Genomic DNA, 16,655 nt, shown 5'->3' on the forward strand with positions numbered 1-16,655 from the left:
ATAAAGGGGATGCAGTGGATGTTGTATATTTGGACTTTCAGAAATCCTTTGACAAGGTGCCACAAATGAGGCTGTTTACCAAATTAAGAGCCCAGGGTATTACAGGTAAGTTACTGGCATAGTTAGTGCTTTGACTGATTGGTAGGAAGCATTGAGTGAGAATAAAATGATCCTGTTCTAATTGGCTGCCGGTGACTAGTGTGGTATTTGGGACTGCTTCTTTTTATACTGTGTATCAATGATTTAGATGATGGATTAGATGGCTTTATTGCCAGGTTTGCAGATGATATGAAGATGGGTGGAGGGGAGGTAGCGTTGAGGAAACAGGTAGGATGCAGAAGGACTTCAGACAGATTAGGAGAATGGGCAAGAAAGTGGCAAATGAAATAGAATGTTGGAAAATGCATGGTCATGTACTTTGGTAGTAGAAATAAATGTGCAGACTATTTTCCGAATGGGGAGAAAATCAAAACATCTGAGATGCAATAGTTCTTGGGAGTCCTTGTGCAGAACACAGTAAAGGTTAACTTGCAGGTTGAGTCAGTGGTGAGGAAGGTAAATGCAATGTTAGCATTCATTTTAAGAGGTCTAGAATATAAGAGAAGGGATGTAATGCTGAGTCTTTATAAAGCACTGGTGAGGCTTCATCTTGAATATTGTGAACAGTTTTGGGCTCCTCATCTAAGAAAAGATGTGCTGGCATTGGAGAGGGTTCAGAGGAGGTTCACAAGGATGATTCCAGGAATGAGAAGGTTATCATGTGAGGAACTTGATGGCTCTGGGTCTGTATTCACTAGAATTTAGAATGATGAGAGGAGATCTCACTGAAACCTTTTGAATGTTGAAAGGCCTGGAAAGAGTGTTCCCCGTGGTAGTGGGGGGTGGTTTCTAGGACAAGAGGGCACAGCCTCAGGATAGAGGTATACCGTTTCAAAACAGAAATGCATAGAAATTTCTTTAGCCAGATGGTGATGAATTTATGGAATTTGTTACCAAGATGGCTGTGGAGGCCAAGTTGTTGGGTGTATTTAAGGCAAAGATTGATAGGTTCTTGATTGGACACAGCATCAAAGGCTATGGGGAGAAGGCCAGGGAGTGGGGCTGAGGAAGGGTAAATAAAGGATCAGCCATGTTCGAATGGCGGAGCAGACTCGATGGGCCAAATGACTTAATTCTGTTCCTATGTCTTATGTTTCCCACTTTGGTGCAATCAACTCCAATGCACCCTAAAGTTTATGTTTTTATAAAGCTGAATCTTGCTGAAATAATAACTTGCCTCCAAAAAAGGCTAGGTGTAAAAATTAAGAGTACATCTTTAAAATGAATTCAGATAATTGTTATCATAGAGTGAAATTACAGTGTTGATTCTACAACCCCAGTGTGAACCTCCTAGCCAGAGGTGGTTTCTCCAATGGATCTCAAAAGCATTATTTCAGTTACTAATAATATAGGAGTTATCCACTAACCAATAGGAAGCCTCTGGCCATGATCTTATTTGTAAAAGAGTGACTAAGTTTTGGGCTATAAAAATAATTAGTTTTATTTGGCACCTGTTCATTAAAACATGGAAACATAGAGTGAAGTGCGTCATTGGCATCCAATCAAATCAGCCAGGATTGTGGCAAGCTTCTGGAGCCAACATAGCATGCCCACAACTTGTTATCGCTGAATGGATGTCTTTTTCTTTTTGTTGGACTATGAGTGGAAACCAGAGCACCCGGAGAAAACCCATGTGTTCATGGGAAGAGCATACAAATTCCTTGCAGGCAGTGGCAGGAGTTGAACGCTGACTGGTGATCACTGATACTGTAAAGGGATGTGCTAGTTGCTACATTGCTTGTTAAAAAATGCCATGGCTGGGGAGTGGATGCCTTCTCTGTGAAACCTGGTGGGAAGGAGAACATTCTGGCTCCCTAAGACTCTAGGAACAGAAAATCTGAGGTCTCCATGCCAGTTTCCATATTTCTAGCTAGCCGATGGTATAGTGGCATCAGCACCAAACTACAAAGGCGAGTGGTACTGGGTTCGAATCCAGATACTCCTATCTTTGCTAGGTTAAGCGTCGAGCTAGCAACTCAGCCTCATAAAAAAACAGACAAAAAATGCTAACAAAATGCAAGGTAGCCACCCGATGCACCACAAGAGGTGGAGAGGAATAACAAACCATAGTTCTGCTGTATCATAGCAATGCAGACTACTCTCTGTTGTGAAGTTAATAGTATGGTATAATGCCAATCATATCACTTAAGATTAAATAGCCAGTCAGTGACATTCAAACAAGTTTGCCGTGAGCCTAAGCTGTAAAAATCACTACTGTAGTGATTTAGGGCTGGGTTGAGTGAGTCCTGTATTTTAGCAATCCTTCTGAGATTTTATTTAATAAGAACAATTTGGATAAAATGGAGGAGTATTTATCTGGAAATTCCTTGGAAATGCTACCATTCTGGTGTTGTTTCTTCCCAAAAGGTGTGAAGTGCCAGTAAGGCACAGAATTTCCCAACAACAACATTTAGAGTATTTATCCAATCACAAGCACAAGAAAGTCTGCAGATGCTGGAAATCCAAGCAACACACATAAAATGCTGGAGGAACTCAGCAGGCCAGGCAGCATCTATGGAAAAAAGTACAGTCGATATTCGGGCTGAAACCCTTTGGCAGAGTAATTTTCTTTTTCCACATCTGACAAAAAAAATGATACTTAGAGATTGTCCTCTCAACAGAATTTATCCAATCTAGCCCTATATACAGACAAAAACGATTTTGTATTTAGGTCAGGAATGCTCCATTCCACTGGTAACATTAAACAGTAGAGGGAGTAATGAGAATATGCTATCAATTAGCCGATTCAGTTGGATTCCTGCAAAGTAAGAACAGCAAGAGGCTGATTCCCAAATAATTTCACTTGATCTCAATAGTCTTTGTATTCATTCATGAGATGTGAGTGCCACTGACATCTACTGCCCGCTCCTGTTGTCTTTAACACTGACGGGCCACTCTGGGGCTTGGAGTATGAATCGGGTCAGCTTTTATTACAACCTGGTGGTTTTTTAGTTGCTGTTACTGACACCAGATTTTTTCCATGTTAATCATTTGAATTTGAATCTATCCAGCTGTCTGGAAAGGGTTTGGATGCAGCTCTAGTGCCAACTTTGTCACGATCTGAAGCTGTCGGTCTGAAATCAATAACACGTTTCGCTGAGGGAAAGGCTGCTACTCCTGCTAATTGAAAAATGTTACCTGAAATACAGAGCTACAATCATTATGTAATTCCCAAACCCAAGATTTATGGCTGTACACCCCCGGGCGCTTGGAACTGGCTACTAATTTTGGAGAATATCAAATCTGTTTTTGGGAGTATTATGTGGTTTTATGTGAATGTGATGTTCCGAGAACATCTTGTCACGTTATGCAACATGCATTAGAATCTGTGATCTTTGTGAATCCCTGCAGTTATCGTAATTATTTTAAAAACTTACTCTTATTTATATAAACTTATTAAGAGCATGTGATTCACCGCAAGTTTCATTATTGGAATCCAGTATTGGACGATTTTCACAGCACACACACATACACAGGAAATTAAATCAAAATTTGTTCTCCACATTCCATACATTCTCAATTCCCTGAGCAACACCCGAAGCTCCCCTGTACTAAAAGTTAACTATTTAAAGCAGAACTGGGCTTTATTTAAATGCCACAATATAAAATAACTTGCCAAAAATCAGTGAGATGGCAGAAATACAGAAATGTGATGATAAGCAGATTAAAATACTCATTCTAATATAACAGTTGGCTCCTATTCCTGATTCAATTAATAGCGATGTTAGTTCCTTCCCACCATCTGCCCCCTCTTCCACCCTACATCACCCCCCTACAGTTGCACTCAACCCACTGTGTTCCTCCAGTAATTTGTTTTTTTTTTTTCATTCCAGATTCCAGCATCTGCAGTCTCTTTTGTCTCCAGTTGGTCCTTAACTGATTCCAGAATATTTTCCCTTCACTGATTGATCTGGCAGTTATTGTACAGGCTGCAAACTGATTTTTGGAGCCTTCTTACCTGATAAAAATTGTACTAGGGCAGCCGGGAAAGATTATCTAGTTGGCTACCAGCACATCTAACTGGCAGTGCTGACCAATTTGACTAAGGTTCTGGGATAGACTGTTGGAGTGTAAGACCGAAGCAGGAAGCCACTGTAAATTAGAAGTACATGTGTCTTGATTCTAATTGGTTTTGCACAATGTTTGTGTGGTTCTAATTTTATTTTCTCTAATTTAGACCATCACTAAGCAACTGCCAACTCTTAAAATGTGTATAAATGAGACATTGTGAGTAATTCGTAGTACCACTACAGTCTGGGTTTCTCTGTCCCATTTACACCACGCTAATTACATCATCACTTGTAGGGGCCTGCACACTGTTAGCGTCTAATGAAAAACTCAACAGTACCAGCCAATGGGGAGCTAATGGTCTCCTCTATCTCTTGGGTATACAGAGCCAAAACACTGGTGCCATCATGCAGAATTCTCTTATTAATTTTAGTATTTCTTCACCAATAGATTGTTTATAACTTTCTATGCTCCTGTTGGCCACCTGTGGAGTGAATTAGAATAGGAAGAACTGAATCCATTCACTTTGAACAATGACACTTCAAGGGAGAATGTCTAGATTGCTTGTGACCACCCACTGGGGAATTACAGATCCTGGTAATTAACAACTTTGAGCTCGACAAGCTACCGCAGAGGATGAGGGTTCCCCGTGCAGGAAATAGTGTTGACTGTTAATGGTGTTGAGCCTGCGACTCACAGTGGGCCACAATTCAGTTCAGATTCAGATTCAGATTATTGTCATTTAGAAACCACAAATGCAATGCAGTTAAAAAATGAGACAACGTTCCCCCAGAATGATATCACAAAAGCATATGACAAAACAGACTACACCAGAAAATACACATAACGTTTGGACAATCCCCAATCCAGAGTCCGGAGAGGCTGCTGCATATTAATATCGCGCTACCGTCTTAGCGTCCCCAGAAAGGAGCTCCAAATCCACCAGACAAAACAAGACCAAAAACTAAAGCTACAAGACCTGCACAAAACCACATAGTTACAACAGTGCAAACAATAGCATAATTGATTAAAAAAAACAGACCATGGGCACAGTAAAAATAGTCCAAAGATGTTAAAGGACTATAAGTTCAAAAGAAATCACCACACAGTTTCCACAAGTCCCCAGGGACCCGACAGACTTGCCATCCCACGCCGGTGGCAGAAGGGAATACCCCCGCTATGGACTTCCACGGCACCGCCCAACTCGGCCTCGCAGACGCAGCACACACCGAAAGCGACCTGACTGCAGCGGACTCCGAGCCGACGACCATCCCCTTCTCCGATGGTCTCCGAGAAGACAGCTTCTCCGAGCACCATTCTCTGCCGAGCGTATTAAGACGGCCCCACCATCGGCAACGCGACCCCGAGGACTGGGGGCCTGTTCTTCCCAGCAGAGTCCCGGACCTCACACAGCAGCAGCAGCAACGAAGAAGGTCTTCCTGGAGATTTCCCGATGTTCCTCCGTGCTCCCACAACCATTTTCAATCGATTATGATTGCGCACGGCACCCCACTTCACAGATAATCAGTTCCGGAGTGGCCGCTGCAAGCTGCGTCGCGCTGCCATCTTGGACTGGGCTGCAGATATTGTTACAAGTTCTATGGAAAGTTGAAGAATGAGTTTGAGAAAAAAAAATCACATCTTAATGGTCTTGTTGGTCATCTAGTCTTATTGAATAAAGGAGGAGAGGCTCTGAAGAAGACTATGTCCATTGACCAGCAGAAGCTAATGGAGAAAGAACAGATAGCTGGAAACACAAGGGAGACTGAAAATACTGGATATCCAGAGCAACACACAAAATGCTGGAGGGACTTGGCGCCGATGGAGGGAAATGAACAATTGACGTTTCGAGTTGAGACCTCAAATCTGGAAACAAGATTTTCAAATTAAGTAGTGTCTGGCACTATCACCTACTGTAGACACATCCAGCCAGAAGGTGACTGGAAAGAGAGAGGAGAAGGATTTAATAAGAACATGAGAGGCAACTTTCTCCACACAGGATGGTATGTACAGTATATGGGATGAGCTGCCAGAGGAAGTTGTTGAGGAGGGTGCAATAACATTTAAAAGGCATTTGGAAAATTACGCATTTAGAGGGATATGGACCAAATGTGGGAAAATGGGACTAGCTTAGGTGGCAACTTGATTGACTTGGATGAGTAAGGTTGGAAGGTCTGCTTGCATGCTATCTAACTCTATCATGACTCCAGTACTCTGCTGTAGATCTGATGAGACTAACTGCTCTGCCTGTGGCAGTGAAGATCAAAGTGAACCAAAGTGGGAAGTTTGACATGCCACATTATCAGAGTTTCTGCCATAATTCAGTCTTTATTGAAGCTTCCAAAAAGAAGCTTTCATCCTTTCAGCTTTGAGCAGAGAGCAGCAGACAGCGAGAGACACTGAGCCCAGAAACTCACATTTTAGCTGGACAAACTTCAAGTTAGAATCTCTATCTGTTGATAAACTGTGTATGACTAACTTTTTTCTCTATTGCAATTCAGTGTTCCTGATATATTTCATCTGTCATCCTGAACCAACTAAATCCTGGCTCTATGACAATACTGCAAACACTGTCAATTTACAGAAAGAAACTCAAAGCTATGGGCAATTTTGTGAACATGACTAATGGTTTCCTGAAATTGTGTATCAGAAACATGGATCATTATGTGATCTCCATCCAGTCTACTCCAGAAAGGACCTCCTGCTTTATTGTATCCCCCCTGATACATAATTATATAAACATTAAACTAATTTCCTACCCAGTCAAGAAACATAATCACAAACACAGGAACTCCTGTAGATGCTGGAAATCCAAAGCAACAGACACTCAAGATGCTAGAGGAACTTAGCAGATCAGGCAGCATCTATGGAAACGAATATTCAGTGGACATTTCAGACCGCGACCTTTCTTCAGGACTGAGAAGGAAGGGACGAAGGTGCCAGAATAAAAAGTTGGGGGGAGGGGAAAGAGGTTAGCTGGAAAGTGATAGGTGAAATCAAGTGGGTGGGAAAAGTCAATGGCTGGAGAAGAAGGAATTTGATTGGAGAGGAGAGTGGACAATGTGAGAAAGGGAACGGGAAGGAAACCCAGGAGGAATTAATAAACAGTAAAAGGTCCGAGTGGGGAACTAGGGGAGGTGGGTGAAATTTATTTACCAGAAGGAGAAATCGATATTCATGCCACACCGAGGGTGGCCTCATCTTGGCACAAGAGGAGGCCATGGACCAACACGTTGGAATGGGAATTAAAAGGCTTGGCCATCAGGGAGTCCTGCTTTTGGCAAATGGTGTGGAGGTGCTCAGTGAACTGGTCCCCATATTTACAACGGGTCTCACCAATGTTGAGAATGGGGCATCAGAAGCACCGGACACAATAGACAACCCCAGCAAATTTGCAGGTGAAGTGTTGCCTCATGTGAAAAGACTGTTTGAAACACAATGATAGGGTAGTAGAAGAAAGTCCAAGTGTTCAAGATTAACTCTTGTGAAAAGACCTAGAAGTTCTTTCTCGGTAAAACTGGATAGATTTCATAGCATTGTGAAGTCCAGTACCAATTGCAGTTATATATGATGAAATAAATTACAAGACATGATACTAAGTCATACACAGTATAATGTGCCACCTGATGCATTTGAGCAAATCCAAGTATCTGTAGGCATGACACGTTGATAAAATTCCTTCACTTGGTACACAAAAACTTTGTTCTGAGAGAAAGAATTTCTAGGTCACAGACCTTTAAGTGAACCAGATTGCATTACTGGAGTGGAATGCCAAGCTAGAGAAATGTTCAGTCCTTTGAACATTTTGATTTCCTTTTCAGGAGCTCATATATTCCTCTACCCCAAGTGAAGCTTTCAGTAGAGGCATATGTGTGTGGATTAAATCTGTCAGTTCTGAATTGCACTCATGGTTAATTACCCCTGACTAATACCTGTAGCTTAATGACAACATTACTGAATATAACATTTCTAGGCTCATTACAGAAGGTCAGACCAACAATACAAATGGGAGAGAAAAGAAAGAAAAATAGGTGAAATAAATGAATGTGAAAAGGAAATGTTAATTTTCACTGACCTGTCATAATTTTGAAGTGGCTCTTAGATAGTTCCACATCTAAAATGGGCTAATTCTTTTAGCGTTATGCATACAGTACGTTATCAAAGTATAAGTGATTTTTCTGAAATTGCTTCCACTGCTGTTAAAACAGAATTCCCATTTGTACAGTGAACGTCTGATCAAATAAAACTGCTGTGAAGTTAAGCACAAGTCTGTAGTTTGGTTTTAAGAATATTGTGTCACCTTAGGAGGCCCAATTGAAATAACAGAGTTTAAATTCTCCGTACAATCTACAATATTTTTCTTTCTTTGTTTTAATATATTCATCTGAAATGCAGAAGAGGTGGGAGTAAAAATACTTGAGGGTGAACTCACACACTCACATTGTCAAAAGCTCAATATACTGAATGATGTAAGCAATCTTCTCCAGGCAGTTTTGCAATTGGTCTGCTGTGGATGTTAATATCAGAAAAAGAAAGTGAGAACATCAGCTTTTTTAAAAAAAAATCCCTTTCTGAAGCGTGCACACAGGAAACTGAACATGGTAATATAGTCTGAATTTTCATCAGTCTTTCCCATGCTGTGCTGTACTTAAGTTTCAAATACACATAGTTTACAGCTCCCTTGTTCTTAGAAAAACTACATAAACATCCTCTGCTCCTTAGAAGATCTTTTTGGCATTTTTCCAAAAGAAATTATAGATAAGATCTGCTGTATTATTTTTGGATATCACTCATACTTGTTACTGCTGATTCCAAAAACAAACAGTAGAAAGGAGTTGTGATTCAGTCCTGGTATTTGTTTTTTTAAGCAGGTTTTTACTTTGTTTTTTTTTCCTTCCCCTCATGTTCAAATACTGATCATTTCATCAGGGAATCAATTTGAAGGAAGTATTAAGCTCAACTGTAAAATGGAATAGAAATTCGAGATGAATGGCAAGTAGAGCAGGAACCAATCTCTACTCATGTTAGCAATGGAAATGTCAGACAATGTTTCTATCTTCACAAATCTCACTTTTAAATGTAAAAGAGCAATGTCCCTGTGTGCACACACTCAGCAAATGTTAGAAGAATTAAGAGGTCAAAGGGTATATGCTTTAAAGTAAATTGTTTTTTGTCTTTTTAAACCAATGGATTAACCATTTCAGCATATTCTTTACACTGTTGTGCATCCAGCCCCTCCTGGGTTTTCATCGTCTTTGTGACCTGGTTCATTGATTCTGAGGGTGGAGACCAAACCCAGCAAATTCTCCCCCAGTTGCAGATCGGTCACTTTCTCACATTAAGTTGTCATTGTGCACAATCTAAGCCACTAATGTACCTAATGTGACCTGGTTCTTCATCTTCGCAACCAGCCTCCCTCTCCTCTCTGGGTTTCAGAAGATCTACCACTTTATGTGGTCTCCTACTGTATTCTAGGTTGAGGGACGTCAGCAAAATTTCAACATCATCTGTTCTCTCCTTACTCTCCTGCAACAGAATGGTATTAAGTGTAGCACTGCTCTCTCACTTGTAGAACTATTTAAAGGGTTTTTGCTAATGAATTATTTTGTTTAATAGAACTACTGGTTTTATTTCCTTTTTGGAAATAGCCAATTTACACAGAGCATCTGTTTATTATTGATTCAAAAAAAACTGCTTGCTGTAACTGGAATGAAGTTGAGTAATTCCTGTTTGTCAGAAATTTCTAACAATGGAATTAATGTAATGCACTCAAAATGCTGGTCAGGCAGCATCCGAGGAGAGGAATTAACTTTTGACATTTCTGGCTGAGACCCTTCATCAGAACTGGAAAGGAGTCTTATCAAATATTTTTTCTTCTTTAGCACTTTACCTTTTCCACCTATCACCTCCCAGATTCTCACTTCATCCCCCCCCCCCCACTTCACCCACCTACCTTTCTCCACTTCTGGCTTCACCTATCACCTGCAGGCTTGTACTCCTTCTCCTCAACCCACCTTTTTATTCTGGCTTCTTCCCCCTTCCTTTCCAATCCTGATGAAGGGTTTCGGCTCGAAGCTTTGGCTGTTAATTCTTCTCCTTAGATGCTGCCTGACCTGCTGAGTTCCTCTATTCTTCTGCATTACTCTGAATTTCAAATTTTGAAGTTCAAAGGACAATTATTACCAGTGTATGCATACATTCAAAAAAATGAAAAATAGAGGGCTATGGGTAACCCTAGGTAATTTCTAAAGTAGGCACATGTTTGGTATGGCATTGTGGGCCGAAGGGCCTGAATTGTGCTGTAGTTTTTCTATGCTTCTGTGTTTAAATTATATAGCCTTGAGATTCATCTCCTTACAGCCAGACACAAAACAAAGAAACCCAAAAGTACCCATTTAAGAAAAGGCCGTCAAACACCCAATGAGCAGAGAGGGGGAAAAAAACAAATCCTACAGACAATAAAAGTAACCAAATAACATTGAAACAAAGGGGAGTCCATAGACACAAAGCCTAGAGCAGGCCACCGCTTCAGCCTTGGTTCAGTGCAGAGCAAAATAAATGTCGCGGAGCCCTCAGACACGGAGCCTGGAGCAAACCACAGACTCAGCCTCGGTTCAGCTCAGAGCCAAGTAAGCATCGTGGAGCCCGGAGCAGCTGGAGCAGACCACCGCCTCATCCTCAGTTTGGTGTGGAGCCGAGTCAACGTCACGGTGCAGCAAGCAGAACCGGCCTGACCCTCACCTCTTGTCCCAGCACCCTGCCTTTTCAATCCATCTGGCCCATTGTTTAAATTGTCAAGATGTCGGGTCGTTCCTCACATTAAGACTGGGGCCTTGTCGCATTGATATGATCTGGGCCTGGACTGTGCAGCTATATTTTGGTCCATAGCTGGCTTTTCCAAATTGGCCTGGTGCTTAAATTGATCAAATCTCACTCCTGGCTTAGGTGGACAGGCCTCTGATCTGCCTCTCCTCTGCTCCAAGTTTGCTCCGCTCTGCTCACCCTGACTTAGCCTCAAATATGCCTTGACCTCACCCCGATTATGCCCTGAACATGCCTTGACCTCTCCTCGCTCCTTCCCTCCACTCTCCATTGTTTGCAGTGATTGTTTACCATAAATTTTACAAAAAAAGTTATTGATAAAGTATTTAGTTGTATTATTTGTTTTGTTTGCTACCAGTAAGTAGTCAATGGCCTTCACTCCATTCACCAGCACCATCTTAAACCAGAAAGCATCAGTAGAATCGTGTGCGTGTGTAATGGAATGAATGTGAGTAGACCAATGGTCATGGTGACTGTGATTTACTACCTTGAAAACTCTCTCTTCTGGTTTACATCGGTCTCCCAAATTCATCTATTGCTAAATTGCTAAGCCTCCTGATAGTATAATGAACTGTTGAGGATACCCTGGCCCCAATGTAACAACTAAGATTTGAACACTCTCCCCAATAACGTTCACTGCTACATATAATCACTCTCAGCTCCTTCATCCCAACTGCAGCTTCACCAGACATTACGATTAAAATTTGATAATTCGGCCTGACTGCTTCTGAATCACTGAAGCAGCCACCTCCACAACTTTATGATGGTGAATAGTGCCGTCTTTGGAAGGCTGGCAGTCAGCATTAGCGTTCAGTGCCAATGGGTGATGGATAATTAGCGCCACAACATAATCCAGATTTTACGGTGGGGCCATGGTGGAGTGTAGGAGGAGTGAGGAGCGGGATGAAGCTGATTGTTTCTAGACCAGTTGTCCAATTCTGTGAGCCAGATGAGGAACTGGGAATCAACCTGCAGTCTTTGTCCGACTGCTCACCTTCAAATCTCATTTCTGAACACACTGTGTAAGTGTCTCAGGTACATATCTATAGCCTGGGTGCTGAAGATTTTAGCACAGTCCTTTAATTTGTCAACCTGGAGCGGAGAGTGAGTTTGTAACTCTGGCGGGAGCAATAGATGTTGGGAATGGAAAGGGAGGGCACTGTGGGAGGGGTGTGGGGACAGGTGGCAAAGAAGGAGTGCCAAGGGTGGGATGTGGTGTGGGTGCAGACACACCCAGCCCTGAGACACCAGGCAAGGTCATTTGATTCCAAACAATTTGTTTATTGATCATTATAGATTGTCTCTCCTGCTCCCTCCACTGTCCCTTCCCCCTTTCCCAACCATGATTCCCCTCACCCTGCCCCCATTCCCACTCTCAGTCCACAACAGACATCCATATCAGAATCAGATTTATCATCACTCACCTGTCATGAAATTTGTGGGGTATTTTTGGAGCAATACAGTGTAATACATAAAATTACTACAATGCTGTGCTAAAGTCTTAGACAGCCTGGCTATATAAACATGTAACACCCTGGTTAAGATTTTATTGCTCATGCTGTAGGATATTTCATTTAATAGTTTTCTGTAGAAGCAGTGTGTTCTGCTGGTAGTGTTTGGGTTGCTGTCAAAGATAAGGGGTTGTGCTGTTCAGCTTAGGAATGTCGGATCAGCCATTAGGATGGTGGAATTGGGATGAGGTTCTAGAGGAAGCTGGGCAGAGAGGTTTTGTGATGGACACTAAAATGGTTGAGGCCCTTTCGGTGGGAAATTGAGAGAGATGAAGATCGGTGGTGGGATTCAATCCAACCGGGATGCATGATTTGATGGAGCCCAAGGTGGAAAGTTCTATTGGTGAATAGGAGTTGGCACCATGAGTATGTGGAACCCTCCGGATTTTGGAAGATCTGAGTTCCAACTTTGTGCACTTTTGACTGTTTTGATTATAATGTGCTCTTTCTTTTCTTTTTTCTTTAACAACTCTTTGATTAAGTTGACATTCATAAATACACCTTTCTTATAATTACACGATCTGTTATTTCTTGTTGATGGGTGGTTGCAGTGGCAGGCATCTACACAGTATTTGCTCAGATCAGGGTGCGGGTGATTGAAACATCCCAACTCTCCTGCCGAAGGATCTCGGCCCGAATCGTCGACTGTACTCTTTTCTATTGATGCCCCCTGGCCTGCTGAGTTCCTCCAGCACTTTCTGTGTGTTTCCCAGCTCTCCTGGCCTGGTCTGACCCCAGTCATATTGACCCTAGGTGTACAGAGTTCGAAAAAGGAGGGTTTTCTCACTGCTGTGTCCATTGGCTTGTTAGCAAGGGGCAAACCAGCCATATTTCTAGAAACACCCAGTAAAAACGGGTTTCATACGGTAATGTACACTTAAAGGTTCTGTAAGGCTTATTGCAATCGCACCAGTTCCAGCTAAGTCCTGTTCGTTCTAGGACCACTAACTAGCAAACACTGTTCCTCTGTTTCCAGTTGCAACTTCTTTCTGTTATATTCTCTTCATGGTAAATATAATAGCGTTTGGGCAGATCATTGATTTTTAAAAAATTAAAGTAAAGCATGCCTTTAACAATGAGAGTTCATTCCACACAAAGACCTCTCTGGGTAATCTGCCCATTAAGGGAATTCGGAACCAATTATCCTGAATGGACCAGGTTTAAAAAGATGGAAGTCTCATAAGTACTTTTTTGTTCAAAATAATTTGTCTTTTCAACTAGGAAAAATAATAAACTTATAAAACATGTTATTCTTTCAAAACTTAGAAGTTGCAGAGATAGGATTTTATTTCTTTGTTGATTTGAGATGTGTCTTCCAACAAACCTGAAAACCACCCTGGTTTCCATGCAAATTTCATTGGTGGCTAAGACTTCAGGCTTGATTTAGTCTCTTTTTATCTGTTGAAATTGTGGAAAAGAATAATAAACTTGGCACCATTAAATGTAACTTCCAGGTTTAGATTATATCACAGATTAGTGGATTTCCTCAAAGATGCAAAGTTATTTTGTACTGCATCAAGCACCTACAGAGATTTCTAAACCTTTTAAATTTGGTTTCAAGATATAAAACAATTTAGCTTTTATCTAGTGTTCTCACTGTATACATTGGTATTACATCACAAATACTTAGGATCATTGAACCGTACTACATGCAAATAAGACTTTTCACCCACCAAAGCCATGACAACCAACAAGAACCTATTTACACTAAGCCTGAATTACGGTAGTCCTCTTTTATTCTCACATTCACTGAGCTGCATACTTACGATTTACGATGACCAGTCAACCAGCCAGCCTCTGTGTATTTGGTAAGCGAGAGGAAGTTTATGCAGCCTGTGGTCACTAACACCATTTCAGGGGGAACATGAGAAACTCCCACTCAGCACTGGAACCTGGATTTGAACTCTGATTGCTGAAGTTGAAAGGCAGCAGTTCAATTAGCTGTGTTATCATGTCACCCATAATCTGTAACAGTTCATCATTTAACAATATCTTTCAGGTGTTTAGTTCATCAGAAATATCCAAATGCTAAATTAAGTAAGTGTAATTTACATTATTTAATTTAATAAATTATGTAATTTTGCATAAGTAATTATGTAAATTAAGTGTTCTCTATTTTAACGGTGATAGTATGAATAGGTTAATTCCATTGAAAATAAAATCTAGAGAGGAGAATCAGACCACAATTCTTAATTATACAACAGTTTCCCACAGTTTAATTTGAAATGGTTTCAGATATACCTTGAGATAAGGCAACTTTAGAAAACAAATTTGAGGAGTAGTTACCTGCATCTGGCAAGTGGCCAGAGTCAAAACATAATTATGCAGTATTCCATGGAGCGACACAGTAGCGTACTTTAGAGTACAGGGATCTCGGGTTCATTTCCCACCACTGCTTGTAAGGAGTTTGTACGCTCTCCCCATGACCGCGTCGGTTTCCTCCGGACACTCTGGGTTCCTCCCACAGTCCAAAGACATACCAGTTGGTAGGTTAATTGGTCATTGTATGTTGGCCCATGATTAAGCTAGGATTAAATCAGGGGATTTCTGGACGGTATGGCTCGAAGGGTATCTCAGTCAAAAAATATATTACCAGTGGAAAGGGATTGGAGGAAGGGGATAAAATTAGGGTGAAGCTCTTTACGTTGGGAGGTTTACAAGGGGAGGTCCCATGTCAGAGAAATTGCCTTGACTCTCAATTTACTAAATTTTTCTAAAAACAGAGATATGTGCCCACTGTTCCAGCAATGCCCAAATCTGGGGGAAAAAAAGTTTTTGTTTCATCATTCCTGTCTACCAACATTGCTCTTTTTGCTTTATTTTCACTATATATATACCATATAATCTCCTTCTGCTTGAAGTGTAGAATGCAAGCTTAATAGAACCTTCATAAAGTTAGCTTCCCTGTTCTGAGATCTTTGTAAGTGAGTAAAACCTTGATCATGTTCCATGTATCTTTCTGCTTATGAATGAGTATGCACCGGGTAAAATTCAAATGACTTTCAAGATATGAATGAAGCTATTTGTAATCCTTTCCTAGTCTGCTTCTCATTTGTCAAATTTTAAAAAGTTAACATCACATGTACATGACACACAGCTCTGTATGGACAATGGCTAGTTTGTTTGGTACTCTGCCAAAGATTGTTTTAGTGACTATTTGGAGTGAGGCATGACAAGAGAGGCAATTGCCTAGAAACATTTGCCCTTGTATTACATGCACTCACACACTTTTTTGACATCTAAGTTTGGCGATTTGCTGTGCAAGTGAGCGGGAGGGGGTGGACAGATGGGTTGGGGTGGAAGTAAATCTTATCACCAATTCATGCTCAAATTTGGAACTGAAGTGACTCTTTACAACTTTAAAATATCCACAAACAGGATTATCTTGGCCTCTTGATTAAGGCAGAGGATGCAAAACTTGTAGAGAGTTCATTGCATGAGGGACATTAAAATGTCTTCTTTTAAAATAATTTGTGAGAAAAGAACACAAAAAAGAAATACTGTGACAGTTAAAAGTGCTAATCATTTCACAGACCACATGACAGGACAGCAAAGATTCACAATAGTCAGTAATCACATTGGTATGTTTGTAACGTCAAAAGGATGGGATTACTTCCCTTGATGGGACAGGCTCAGCATAATTCTGGCAGTCAATGTCTCTGCAACACAAAGGTGAACACTGTGGGGTTTGAACAGAGAGTTAATCCCTGATAGTTATTTTTTGTACTTTTTGTATTACATGAACCTTAAACAGTTTAGTTAGGGGACAGCGTGTGTGTTTGGATCCATTTACATTTTGGGTGTCTCACACAGTCGAAAAGAACAATGCTGACGATTTATGCTATTCTTAACCATGAAATAAAAGAAAACAGAACAGGTTCAAAGTAGCAGAAAACTTGCTGTTCCTGGGGATTAAAGGTAGGAACAATTTACATCCATCTGATATGGATATGGGTGCTTCCATAGCTGACTACGAAAAAGATTATGGATAACTTGCTAGGTGAGGCTTGGCTCTCTGTTTTACTTTCACACAAGCTTCATGTCTCGGTTTCAATGGGTTGTATGTTGAAGGCCTAGGTTGGATAACAATTCTGCAACTAGTTGCTCCTGACAGAAATAGATACCATGTAATGTTTTGCTTTGTTTTGCTTATTCCTTGTTGTTTATTTTTGGTGTGTGTTCAAATTTCACTATTAGAGGTGTCTAAAGTCAAGC

General features: G+C 41.0%; 1 protein-coding gene across 5 annotated transcripts in view; it reads left to right on the forward strand.

Annotated features, from left to right (window-relative positions):
- hao2 (hydroxyacid oxidase 2 (long chain)) overlaps positions 1-16,655 on the forward strand; it is a 94,068-nt gene that overhangs the window by 40,144 nt on the left and 37,269 nt on the right. The window contains exon 1 of one of the 5 annotated variants that reach the window (XM_073045404.1): positions 14,313-14,477. The exons of the other annotated variants lie outside the window; for them this stretch is intronic. The gene's annotated coding sequence lies outside the window, so the exon portion shown is untranslated. Of the gene's footprint in view, positions 1-14,312; positions 14,478-16,655 lie in introns of those variants that run through there. 5 annotated transcript variants of the gene reach the window in all.

This window comes from Hemitrygon akajei, chromosome 5 (assembly GCF_048418815.1).
Source record: "Hemitrygon akajei chromosome 5, sHemAka1.3, whole genome shotgun sequence".
Lineage (NCBI taxonomy): Eukaryota > Metazoa > Chordata > Chondrichthyes > Myliobatiformes > Dasyatidae > Hemitrygon > Hemitrygon akajei.